The sequence below is a fragment of the Dioscorea cayenensis genome, chromosome 18 (assembly GCF_009730915.1).
Source record: "Dioscorea cayenensis subsp. rotundata cultivar TDr96_F1 chromosome 18, TDr96_F1_v2_PseudoChromosome.rev07_lg8_w22 25.fasta, whole genome shotgun sequence".
In the NCBI taxonomy this organism is placed as follows: Eukaryota; Viridiplantae; Streptophyta; class Magnoliopsida; order Dioscoreales; family Dioscoreaceae; genus Dioscorea; species Dioscorea cayenensis.
Window position 1 is genome coordinate 15,613,317 of NC_052488.1, and position 12,044 is coordinate 15,625,360.

The window sequence follows — 12,044 nt, forward strand, 5'->3', positions numbered from 1 at the left end:
ATTACGTATTGCTAGAGAAAAAATTTTAAAAATACAATACTTGAAATATACTTACATCAAAGTTAAATGGAATGTAAAGCAAGATTATGAGCAGATTCAGACTGAGCACATATTGTATAAGCAACTAATAACTCATCCCTAATGTTAACATATATATAAATTTCCATGGATATTATAAGTATAATAAAGCTTAATATTTGCCAAACACTTTCAAGATTTACTTCTTCTTTCTTCCTCTTATTTCTTTTTCTTTTCTATATATACAAAATATATATGAGGTGGTATTTACGTGCTACCATTCGATTTCGAATGGGACCTGAGTCAAAGATTGATTTTGATCCAACGTCCAAAATACACTAGTAATGGAATAATAATGGCACCAGTCAATTGCTACAATACCACGTGGACGTCTGCTACAAGACATCTAAAAGTCACAAGATAAGCCGCTTTATTAGGTGCAATATTATCACATAGAGAGATCCATTTATAATATTCATAACAATAATGTTATATTTTTAGATCTTATTTCTTCCGCTTTCCTTTAAGTTTAATGCTCATTTTTAAAGTTTCATCAATGACTCTACTAAATTAATGTATTTGCAACTTAAATTTAATATAAACGTTCATAAATTTTAATTGAGATTTAATTAAATTAATATTCAAACTTTTTAATTTTTCTAATTTCATCAAAAGTTTAAAGTTTTAGTCATTAAACTTTTTTTTTTTTTAGAGAAAAAGGGAAACCAACTAAATGTGATTTGGGACCGAATTTGCATTGAATATTATTTTGCAAAATAGCACCATATATTAATAAGCTGAACTTTTACCAAAATAAAATATTTTTATGCCTTCAATTTTGAACAAATAAGCTCACCTCACTCTTAGTGAGATAAAGAAAAGGTTAATCCCTTTTCAAGGCTTGAAACTCAAGAGGTTTTTTAATTAAAAAATAAAGTGCAATTATATAATTAAAAATTATCAATTGATTTTGAGCAAGTGAAATTATGAGATTCATTCATATTTTTGTTAACCTAATGCAAACAAAAACTCATTTTTTAAGTAAGGTTGAACTGAAAAATATTATAGTAAAAACATAGGAGCTAATCTTTTACATATGTTATTACAACCACAAATTTATGATTTGAGAATTAATTTAAAAAAAAAAATCACCATGCAAACTAAGTCAAAAGTTATAACTCTTTAATTTAATTTTTTTTCAAGGATTATGAACAATCTATAAGTAGACCTCATCCTTTAAGCATAGAAAAGAATGAAATACCAATAACTATATTACAAAGAAGTTTTGAATTTTCATTTTTATTTTATCAAAATTATATGACAAACTAGTTCCTACTATTAATAAATTTAAAAATTAAAAAAAAGGGAACCATTTCTTACTAAAATCACAAATAAGAACATCAAAATATAGTTAGAAATGAAAACGTAGAAATTAATTTTTCAAAAAAAAAAACTTAGAAATTAGTCCAACACATTATTATTATTATTATTATTATTAGGGAAAATTACTGTTTACCCCTCGTGAATTTCAAATATTCCCAAATGATTTCTCCAAATTTGGCAAAACCCTGATACTCCCTTAGTGTTTAATTTCCCTTTACCCTCAGACGCTCACTTCAAAATGGGTCCATGTCGTAGAAATCCCATTTTTGCCCTTGAAAATGGTGGGAAAAAGCGCCAAATCACATCATGCCCAACCTTTCCAAGGGCTTTTCTCGCTTGCTCATAGACAATGTCAGCAAGTTGCATTACATCTTTTGTTCTTCTCCTCATTTTGTTTGTTCGATTTCGCCTCGCCGGCTTTCATAATACGGTGAGAATCTCTTTCGCTGCTATCACTGACCATTCGCAAGGGAGGGTGGAGTAATAGTAATTTATAAACAATCACTACAACAAAATTGATGATTAGTGACAATTTTAATTTTTGACATATTGATTGTCACAAAAGAAAAACATAATGTAACGAAATCATTATTTAGTCACTCATTTTGCTTTGTTTGATAATTTTATGTGACAATACTTTTAAATTGTCACATGATATTATCACAAAAGGATTAGCTCCAAATGCACTCTGCATTTTTTAGCTGACGCTTAAATATTAAGTGATAAATATAGTACGTTATTAATATAATATTTTTTCACGATAAATTTTAAAATTTGTTGTTTTTAAACTAAATTTAAATAATGTTACTAATATTAACATATATTATCAATGACAATTTGAATTTTTATGTATCTTTAATTTATTTTTGGACACATAGGTTTGTCACCAAAATATAAGTAATAATGATATTATAATATTGTTACAAATAAATATTGCATTACTTGATGATATTGGATAATGTCACTATTTGTTACTAAATTTAATGACACTAATCATCTCTCACTAATAATTTTTTTAGTAGTCAAATGCTAAATACCATTGAAAGATAAAATGCTAAATGACATAAACATTCTTTTATGCTTTACAATTAATTTAGGAGAAAAATATAACAAAATTATTTATAAAATTGACATAGATATGAGTAAGGACATAACAATAATGTTTTTAGGTGGGTCACGCAAAATGTTAATAAACCAAACAACAATTTTTTTTATAAATATTTTTATAAAATATAATTTTCAATATCATGCTTGCCAATTTGTCGAATATGAAAGCAAATAATAGACTTTTCCAAATATTTTTCTAAAAATCATATATTTTTTATATAATATAAATAGCTTTTTGCAAGTAAAAAACTTGAAAAAGCAAAAACAATATATTTTTGGTAAAAAGAATATAATTTTTCATGTTATATAAACCAATTTAATACCTAGGGGCAAGGGATATTTTTGCAAATATTTTTCCTAAGAATATAATTTTTTAAAACTATATTAATCAATTTATACATTGTTTATTTTTCATTGTGAAGATAGGGTTCTAGCATCCCCATATTGGTTTAATTTCATATTGATTTATGTTAAATTATTTATTTTTTATTCAAATAACTCTCTTTATCTCTTTTTGAATTTTTTTTATTTTTAAAGATTTTATTAGAGATATTTTTATATTAACACCTTCTATATATATTATAATTTATTTTATTAATAAGGACTAAATTATAAAAGACCTTCATATTATTGAAGTAATTTTTATATAGATATTAAAGAAGTTTTTTTATAACTACAGATTAATTTAAAAATTCAAATTTCATTGGTTTAAATTTGTTATAAGCTTTTTTATTATTGCGTAAATATATTTAAACGATAATTTAAAAATTCAAGTTTCATTGGTTTAAATTTGTTAATAATTTTTTAAAAAATATTGCGAATTTAATTAAAAACATATAAAAATATGTTAGTTTTATATCGAATTTGAAAAGATTTTCATTCAATAAAAAGATATATCCTATAAAAATTTTTTTAAATAATTTTTAATTTATCTAAATTTAGTTTAAATTTGTTAATAATTTTTAAAAATTATTGCGAATTTAATTAAAAAATATAAAAAAATATGTTAGTTTTTAATATAGACTTTTGAAATGTATTTTCGCTCAATAAAAAAAGATATATCCTATAAAAATTTAATAATTTTAATTTATCTAAATTTAGTTTAAAGTTTATAAAAATTTAAAAACAAAATTCTATGTTTAAAAACAAAATTCTATATAAATCTCTATCTCATATTCTCAATTTCTATTCTTTCTCAATCTTTCTTTCTCTCTCATCATTATTATTAAATGTATATTATATTTCTCAAACGCTCTATACTACCGCCTCATAGTGAACGTGGGGTGGAAGTGACGGGAATGGGATCCCCGCCCCCATCCCGCCTCCACGGGCTGGGATTCCCTCGACACCCCTCATGGGGAAAAATTCTCCCTCGCCCACTTCATGATCCCGACCCACGTAAACCGCCCCAAAAACATTAATATAAAAAAATTTTCTATAAATAACTATAATACGTCTAACGACGATCTAGCTACACGCTAAAAGACGCTATATACAATCGAAAAATAAAAAAATATAAATGTATGTATTTAAAAATCTGTATTAAAACTGGATATTTCGAATATATATAATGCTTATACGTAGCAACACATGGATATTTGAATATCTAGACAAATTACAATTACCTAATTATCCAATTCATTTAAATTAAATAAATAATTAGTTTTTTTATGAATATTAGAAATTTGAAAAATTAGAAGTTTGAATTTTAATTTTGTAGATATATTATATAATAATTTTTATTAAAATAATTTAAGATTTTTATTAAATAAATATGTTTTTAATGAAATATATAAATTTAAATAGTTAATAAGTTGTATGAAATAATTGTGAGTTCCATAATAATAGCTAAAAATATTAACAAATAAATATTTATTGATTATATATATATATATATATATATATATATATATATATATATATATATAATATTATGTTAATGTTGAAATAATCTTTAATAAATATATTAAAAAAATATATAATATATTCTTTTGGGGAATCTCATGGGTTCCTCGAGCGGGAGCGGGATCCCTGAGGGCGGGAGACCATTCCCGCCCCCGCCCCGCCTCCCGCTAGGTGGGAGGAATTTTTTCCCCGCCTCCCCCGCCTAGTGGGATGCTTTCGGGGAATCCCTCGCCTCGTCAGGGCGGGCTCTCCTGGGAACGGGACTCCCCTGCCCCACCCTCCCATTCCTAACCGCTCTATTTTTTTATTTTTATCGTTGCTCCATCTTAAGGCACACTTCCACTTTTTAGTTCTTGATATAATGCTTGTGTAAGTTCCTACTTCATCAAAGATCTCATGAATATTTTAAGTATTTGAATTAGTGTTCCAATGCACTTAGTTCATAAATTTTTTATAATTGCTTGATTCGCTTCTAATTTTATGGGTTTTGTAGTGATGATGGTTCCGTTGGAGAAGGGAATATTTGAATGCGAAAGAGATTGACATCGGCTACAATCATTAGATTAAAGTTTTCTTTCCAAAGGGTTGCTAACAATATTGATTCTTGTGTTTTTTAATTAATTTATGTATTTTTTAATTATAATGGAATTATTGTTATAATTTCTATAGTTGTTTGATTAGCACTTTAAATTGTTAAAGTTTGTCATTAATCAATTAATTTTTGTTATGACTATCTATTGTGCTTATTATTAATTTTTTGGATGCATATTAGTATATATGTATATGTATATATAATTATATTTTGAACTTTACTTTTGTTAATTTACTCTTCTTATAAATTAATATTTATTATTTTAAAAATATTTTATTTTAGATTTTAATGAGGCAAGCTCTACATCAACAAAAACACTATAAACACGAACGCCACAAGAGTTGACATGAAGAATAGTTATCTATTTTTGATATGATTTACTTAAGATTATAAGTTTTTTTAATGTTATTGAAATTTTACGTAAATTGAAATTTGTTAATCCATAAGGTTAACTATAAATTATGATAATTGTGTTATTTTTTTCTTTTTGCAATAATAATATTGATTTAATTTTTATTTATGATATATTATCAAAAAAATTAAATTTTTTTGATAATTTATATAATTTATTAAAAAAATATTCACTAAAAATATATCACAAATTACAAATACATCATAAAAAAACATGATTGATTGTGACATTATAAAAAAATATTACAAAACTATATAATATTTAATTAATTGTGACATTACAAAAATTAATTTATGGCATATTTTTTTCATTAGCTGACGATTTTTCATTATCATGAAAATAGACTTTTGTCACTAAATATTATATTTTTTTAACAATATTTAGTGGTGTTAACCACTTTTTATGACGCTATTCTATTTGAAATGGTGACAAATATTTTTATTATTTATTATTTGAAAAATCAATGGAATGTCACAAATGATAAAACTTTTATCTTATATTTAGTGACTAATTCATAACATTTTATGACAGTTTATAGTACAACATTTAGTGATAAAAAAATACATGTCATTAATGATTATAAAATGGGTAAAATATGATAATTTTTGTCACATAAAAGGTATCATTATGTGATCTAACATGTAATCGCTCACATTAACCCTTTTAGCGACTGGAGCAAAGGCGACAAAAATGTGATGACGTGCAACAAAAGCGTCACAAAAAAATTTTTAGTGACAAAAAATATATTATTTTTATGACATTATCACATATGGATGTTTATTATGGAGAGTTTTTTGTGGTAATGATAGATGTAAATTTGTTTTCGTGAAACGAGTCTCAGGGTGAAGTTTATCATACCCAAATATATAAATCGGTTTGTCCAACGTAAAAATGAAGTTGATTTCCAGCGGATTGGTTAAATGCACTCCATCTTCAAATGGGCTGTAGTCGATCTTGTTGTCGAGACAGACGATGTGCCATTGTCGAATCCTACTGAAAATGAGTTCATTTCGCTGTAAAGTTCTTCTCGCTTTATGGTAGTTCTTCCTCGCTTATGGTTATCTAGTTGTATATGTTAAATCATCGCTTAACTCTTTGCTATTCTATGTTTAAATATATTACATATTTGTTTAAGAATTGTCGCCTCGCTTAATTTTGTCTTTACCCGCTTTAATTATTCATATTAACGTATAAATATTGACCTAACGTGTAAACTCTCAAAGCCTCTACGTAAAATATTGATCTTTTTCGTTTGAACTGAAGTGTTGGCATGTGGCAGGTGGCAGGTGGCAAGTTTATGGGATCCTCGGCAAAAAGAATTAACGACGGCGATTAATTCTTCCGCACGTGTAACATAAATATCCCAAGACACGCTCATTGTGATCGACCAATCTCGGTCCACTCGTATTTCCCTTTTTTCGGATATGAAGCGTCAACCTGCTTGTGGACTTCACACCATAAATGACAAGGAAGAACCCTTCCCATGGACAACCACTCCTCGTCGTCCTCATCATCATCCTCCTCCTCCTCCTCTGCTTCTTGTGTATGATATTCACTGGAGTCAGACCAAAATTTGAAGATCATCTCTATCTTAAAGGATGTCTCATGATCCTCCTCATCTTGAGAATCAATCAGCCGTAATCACGCAACAAGTTAAACTATCTTTTCTTGCCCAAGTCGAAATTTCTGCGGTGGATGACAGGCAAGCAATTAAGCGGCCATTTCGACTTAGGCAAGAAAATAAAGTTTTCACTTATTGCTTGATTGCAGAGGATTCTCCAGAGGAGGGAGATCATGAAACATCCTTTAAGACGGAGTTGATATTTATCACTTGAGAATTGTTCTCACCCTTTAAAAACTTTTTGTCAGTGTACAAATATTATTTTCTGTGTTTAACTCTCAGGATCTTCGCTTAAGTCAGACCATGACACATTGATTAATAGACGTTTTTATGAATGTGTTTGCTTAACCTTTTTTAACGTGTTGTGTTCTACGTTGTGCAAGTTCAAGTTGATGCGCATGTTATGTAACCGCCATGAGCATTCGAAGGTACAGATACTTGGTGAGTCAAACCGAAATCTTAATAGACGAATGAGGGTCGACTCGCGAGTGTCCGAGGTCCGAGAAGACATTATAAATGTTGTAAATGTTGTAAATGTTTTATTTTAAATAAAACAAAATTATTTGAGTGTGAACTTCTGATATTTAATCAGAGGCCATTATAAATGTTTAAATATTTTAAACAAACAAACTTATTTGAGTGTCAACTTGTGATAACTTGTGAAATTTAAACAGAGATATAGTAAACAAAACAAAATGTTAAACAATAATCGATTTACTCTTTAAACAGTGACAACGGTGTTTAAGCAAATACATAAAGATGTTTAAACAGTGACCCAGGAGACACCCATCTTCAACGCGATGTCAGTGAAAGCATTCAATTTAAACAATAACATATATTTTAAAACAGTTAAATCACTATATTTAAACGGTTTACATATTATTTAAACGATATAGAAATTATTTAAATAGTTAACCGTTAGTTTAAACACTATATATATGTATTGGTTTAAACATAAAAAGCTTGATGTTTAAACAGAGACTCATGGTAAGGTGAGAACTTTCCTTCGAGCCATGACAATATGGCTTCCTCGCGATAATGGTGGAAAGCGGACACCAACTACTAGACAAGGATACCCGGCCGAAAAGTACAATGGATCCGATAATATTTGTCTCTAGGGATTACCCCTTGTCTGTCAGTTCAAGTGGGTCCACACTAGTTATTTCCTTTTTTGCCCTTGCGATGGAGGGAAAAATACCGCCCAATCACATCACGTCTAGTCTAACCTTTATGCATGCAACTGTGCACTTTTTTGTTTGTCTTTCTGATTGCTGTTTGTTTTTTACATCTTCTTCTTCTTCTTCTTCTTTTTGTTCTTCTTTTTATTTGGTTTGTACGATTTGGTTTTCGGCCGATATATTATGGTAAGTTTTTGTGGTATTGCTACATACAACGGGGAGGGAAGAGTGCTAATGTTCACGGCTCAGACTTCTTGGGAGTTGGTGTTAGCTGAGATATGTGAGCGATGGGGTCTCGAAGTTTCCCTTGTCAGGGTGAAGTTTATCACACCCGATGGATATAAAACGATTTGTCCAATAGAAAACGATGTTGACTTCTAGCGGATGTGTCACGTGCACTCCATCTTCAAATGCGATGTAGTTGATCTTGTTGTCGAGACAGACAATGTGCCATTGTCGAATCCTAATGAAAACGAGTTTTTCTCGTTGTAAGTTCCTTCGCTTTTATTTGATCCAGTTGTATAGGTTCATTATTGTTTAAGTATGTCAGTCACTGGTTAAAATCTTGTATTATTCATTTAAGTTAATTGTTCACTGTTTAACTATTTAATTTAATGTTTAAATGTTTAATTTATCATTTAAACAGTCTATTCTCTGCTTAAAATATTGATCTTTTCATTTAACTGAAGTGTTGACAGGAATTCAAATTCTGTGAGCGCTCCCGTTCAACCCCATGGTGACCCTGACGGTGTGGGATATCTTCCTTCCTCGTCAGATCATTCTGAAGTGCTATCGTTGGATATCGGACAACATTTTGATGGTGTTGAACATTTTAGGGACGTACTTTGAAATTTTGCAATCAAACGGAATTTTGACTTCAAATTCATAAAGAACGAAAAACATTAGGTAACGGTAGAATGCGCTGCCGATGGTTGTCATTGGCGCCTTCATGCATCAAAAGAGTATAATAAAAATACTTTCAAAATCAAGACAATCAACCCGTCACACACTTGCGGTGGTGGAATAGGTTCCGGGTCACATCCGAAAGCGTCCAAAAAATGGTAAGCGCACGAGTGATACAGAAGCTCAAGGACCGGCCCTTGTACAAGGCCATCGACATTCAGAAGGACATGTTGCGGGAACATGGTGTCCACATACCATACAAGCAAGCTTGGTTGGGAAAAGATCATGCCCGGGTGGTCCTCGACGGCAGTGATATCTCCAACTACAATTTGTTGCTTTGGTACGTGGATAAGGTGGCTGAGACAAACCCCGGCAGCATTGCGATCGTGGAAAGAGACGGTGATCATTTTAAACGTGCTTTCTTTTCTTTAGCGCGTGTATTGTGGGATTCAAGAGGGCTTGCAGGCCGCTGCTGTTTCTCGATGGTACCCACCTCCTTGGAAAGTATCGGGGTACTCTACTGGGTGCCAAAGGAAAAGATGGAAACAATGGTTTTCCCACGTCGCCTTCGGTATAGTCGACAACGAGACCGATGCCAATTGGACTTGGTTCATATCTAAGTTAGGCGATGCTTTATACGAGGAAGGAGATTATCATGGGATAATTACCTTCGTGTCGGACAGGTCCAAGGGCCTTGTAAACGCAATTGCGAGAGTCTTTCCTTCTTCGCCACATGCATACTATCTTCGACATTTGGAGGCCAATTTTATGAAAGCCAATGTCAGACTTGGGAAGTCATTGAGGAAGGAGTACTGGTCTATATGCTTTCGCATTGCGTGGGCATCCACGGCTAAAGAATTCAATGATACCGTGAATGAACTGCAGACCACATCACCCGAAGCCCATCACTGGTTGATTAATAAATCGGATATGGCACATTGGTCGAATTATCTGTTCAGAGGTGATCGTTGGGGTGAGATGTATTCAAATGTCGCGGAGTCGTTCAATGCTTGGATCAAAGAAGCTCGCCATTTACCGGTGACAAAAATGGTCGACTCCATAAGGTCTACGAATGTTAATTTACACTTAACATTTAGTGTTACCATTTAAAACTTTTCATAATTGTTTAATTATTATTGTCTGACTTTAAATATTATTTTTATTCTTTAAATGTTTACCATACGGTTTAAAACAGTTTATCAATTATTTAAGCATCACCATCTTTGTTTAACCTTGTTTGTCAGGTTCAAGTTGATGCGCATGTTATGTAACCACCGTGAGCAAGCGAACAAATGGGAGGCCTACTTATGCCCAAACATACATTCGAAGGTAGAGATGATCGTTACTAAGTGATCGACCAGTACAGCAACTCTGTAGATCTTGGCATCAGAACTTGTTCATGTCGAAGGTGGCAAGTTTATGGTATCCCTTGCAAACACGCTTGCGCTGCAATAATGCAGACAGACACCAACGTTCATCGATTTATTAGCGGCTACTTCACCGTCGACAATTACAAACTGGCGTATAAGAAAGCTATATTCCCCATACCCAACGATAACAAGCCTTCAGACGGAAATCGTGAGCTTTGTTTGCGACCGCCTGTGACGAGAAGGCAGCCTGGGCGTCCTAGACGAAAGAGGATCAAGTCGCAAGCGTTTGATGTCCGCAAGTTACATTGGAGCCGCTGCCATGGATCCGGTCACAATTGTAGATCTTGCAACGAAACTGTCGCCGACTAGGCATTGTAAATAAGCTGATTTCTAAAGAGAAACAATCTGAATTGAGTGTCAACTTTTCATATTTAAACAGATAAACTCTTATTCTTTACAATGAACGCATTTATTTAAACAGAGATAGTGTTATTTTAAACAGAAAAACTGTAATTTTAAACATTTCACACTAATATTTAAACGATAGCCGGTAAATTTCAACAATGAAACTGAAAGGTAAACAATGACACTGTAAGTTAAACAATGAAATGAAACTGAATTGAATTTAAACCTACTTTATAATTGAAAACAAACAAAATTTACATTGAGATATACAAGTCATGTTCTTAGAAAACAAAAACAATGAATTGCATTTGTCCTAGTTTACATTTGAAATCAAACCAAAAACTAGGAATTCAATTAACTCGCTTGCGACGACCCCCCTTTTTCATGGACGCCGGCTACCCTCCCCTCCTTAAGTACGCGGGAAACATACTTTAATCTCAGGTAAGGGACGTCTGTCTGTGGTAGCCGTAGCTTCTCATCGGCGAGTAATTGCTTGATAAACCGCATGACATGGACGGCGCAATCGACGCTTCCTTGTTTTTGTCGTGGGGTTTTCATGTCGTGAACTAGTGGGTACTTTGAGGTCGCCTACTCGCCAAACTCCATATCTACACAATTGTCGAATAGATTCCGCTGTCGAGATATACAAGTTGAGATTAGAATACCAATTAAATACCAAACACTATTAATCGGACATAATTTATTAAAGAACTTACCATGTCCAACGCGTCTTTATCGTACCCCGCGCATGAAGAATAATGCCTGTATTCTTGTTTATCATTGTCAAGGACGACGACATGGAAGTAGCCATTCATGATTATCGGGAGGATGACAATTTGAACTTTATGCACGTTTCTTGTAGGGATATGGCACTTTGCTCAGCGACTTTTGTATTATGCATACGAAAGCGTCCATCACATCATCTGTGACCATCTCCTTCCCCTCAAACAGAGTGTATAGTTTGTCCCGTGTGGTGCTGACAGCGTCATTCTTCCACACAACAGTGCTGAGGTTAAACAATAACATATATAATTAGACCATATTGTAACTATTTAAATGACATAGACAATTTTCAAATGATATTATAAATAATTAAACGTTAAATAGATAAATTAAATGATAATATATAAACATTTAAACACTATCATAA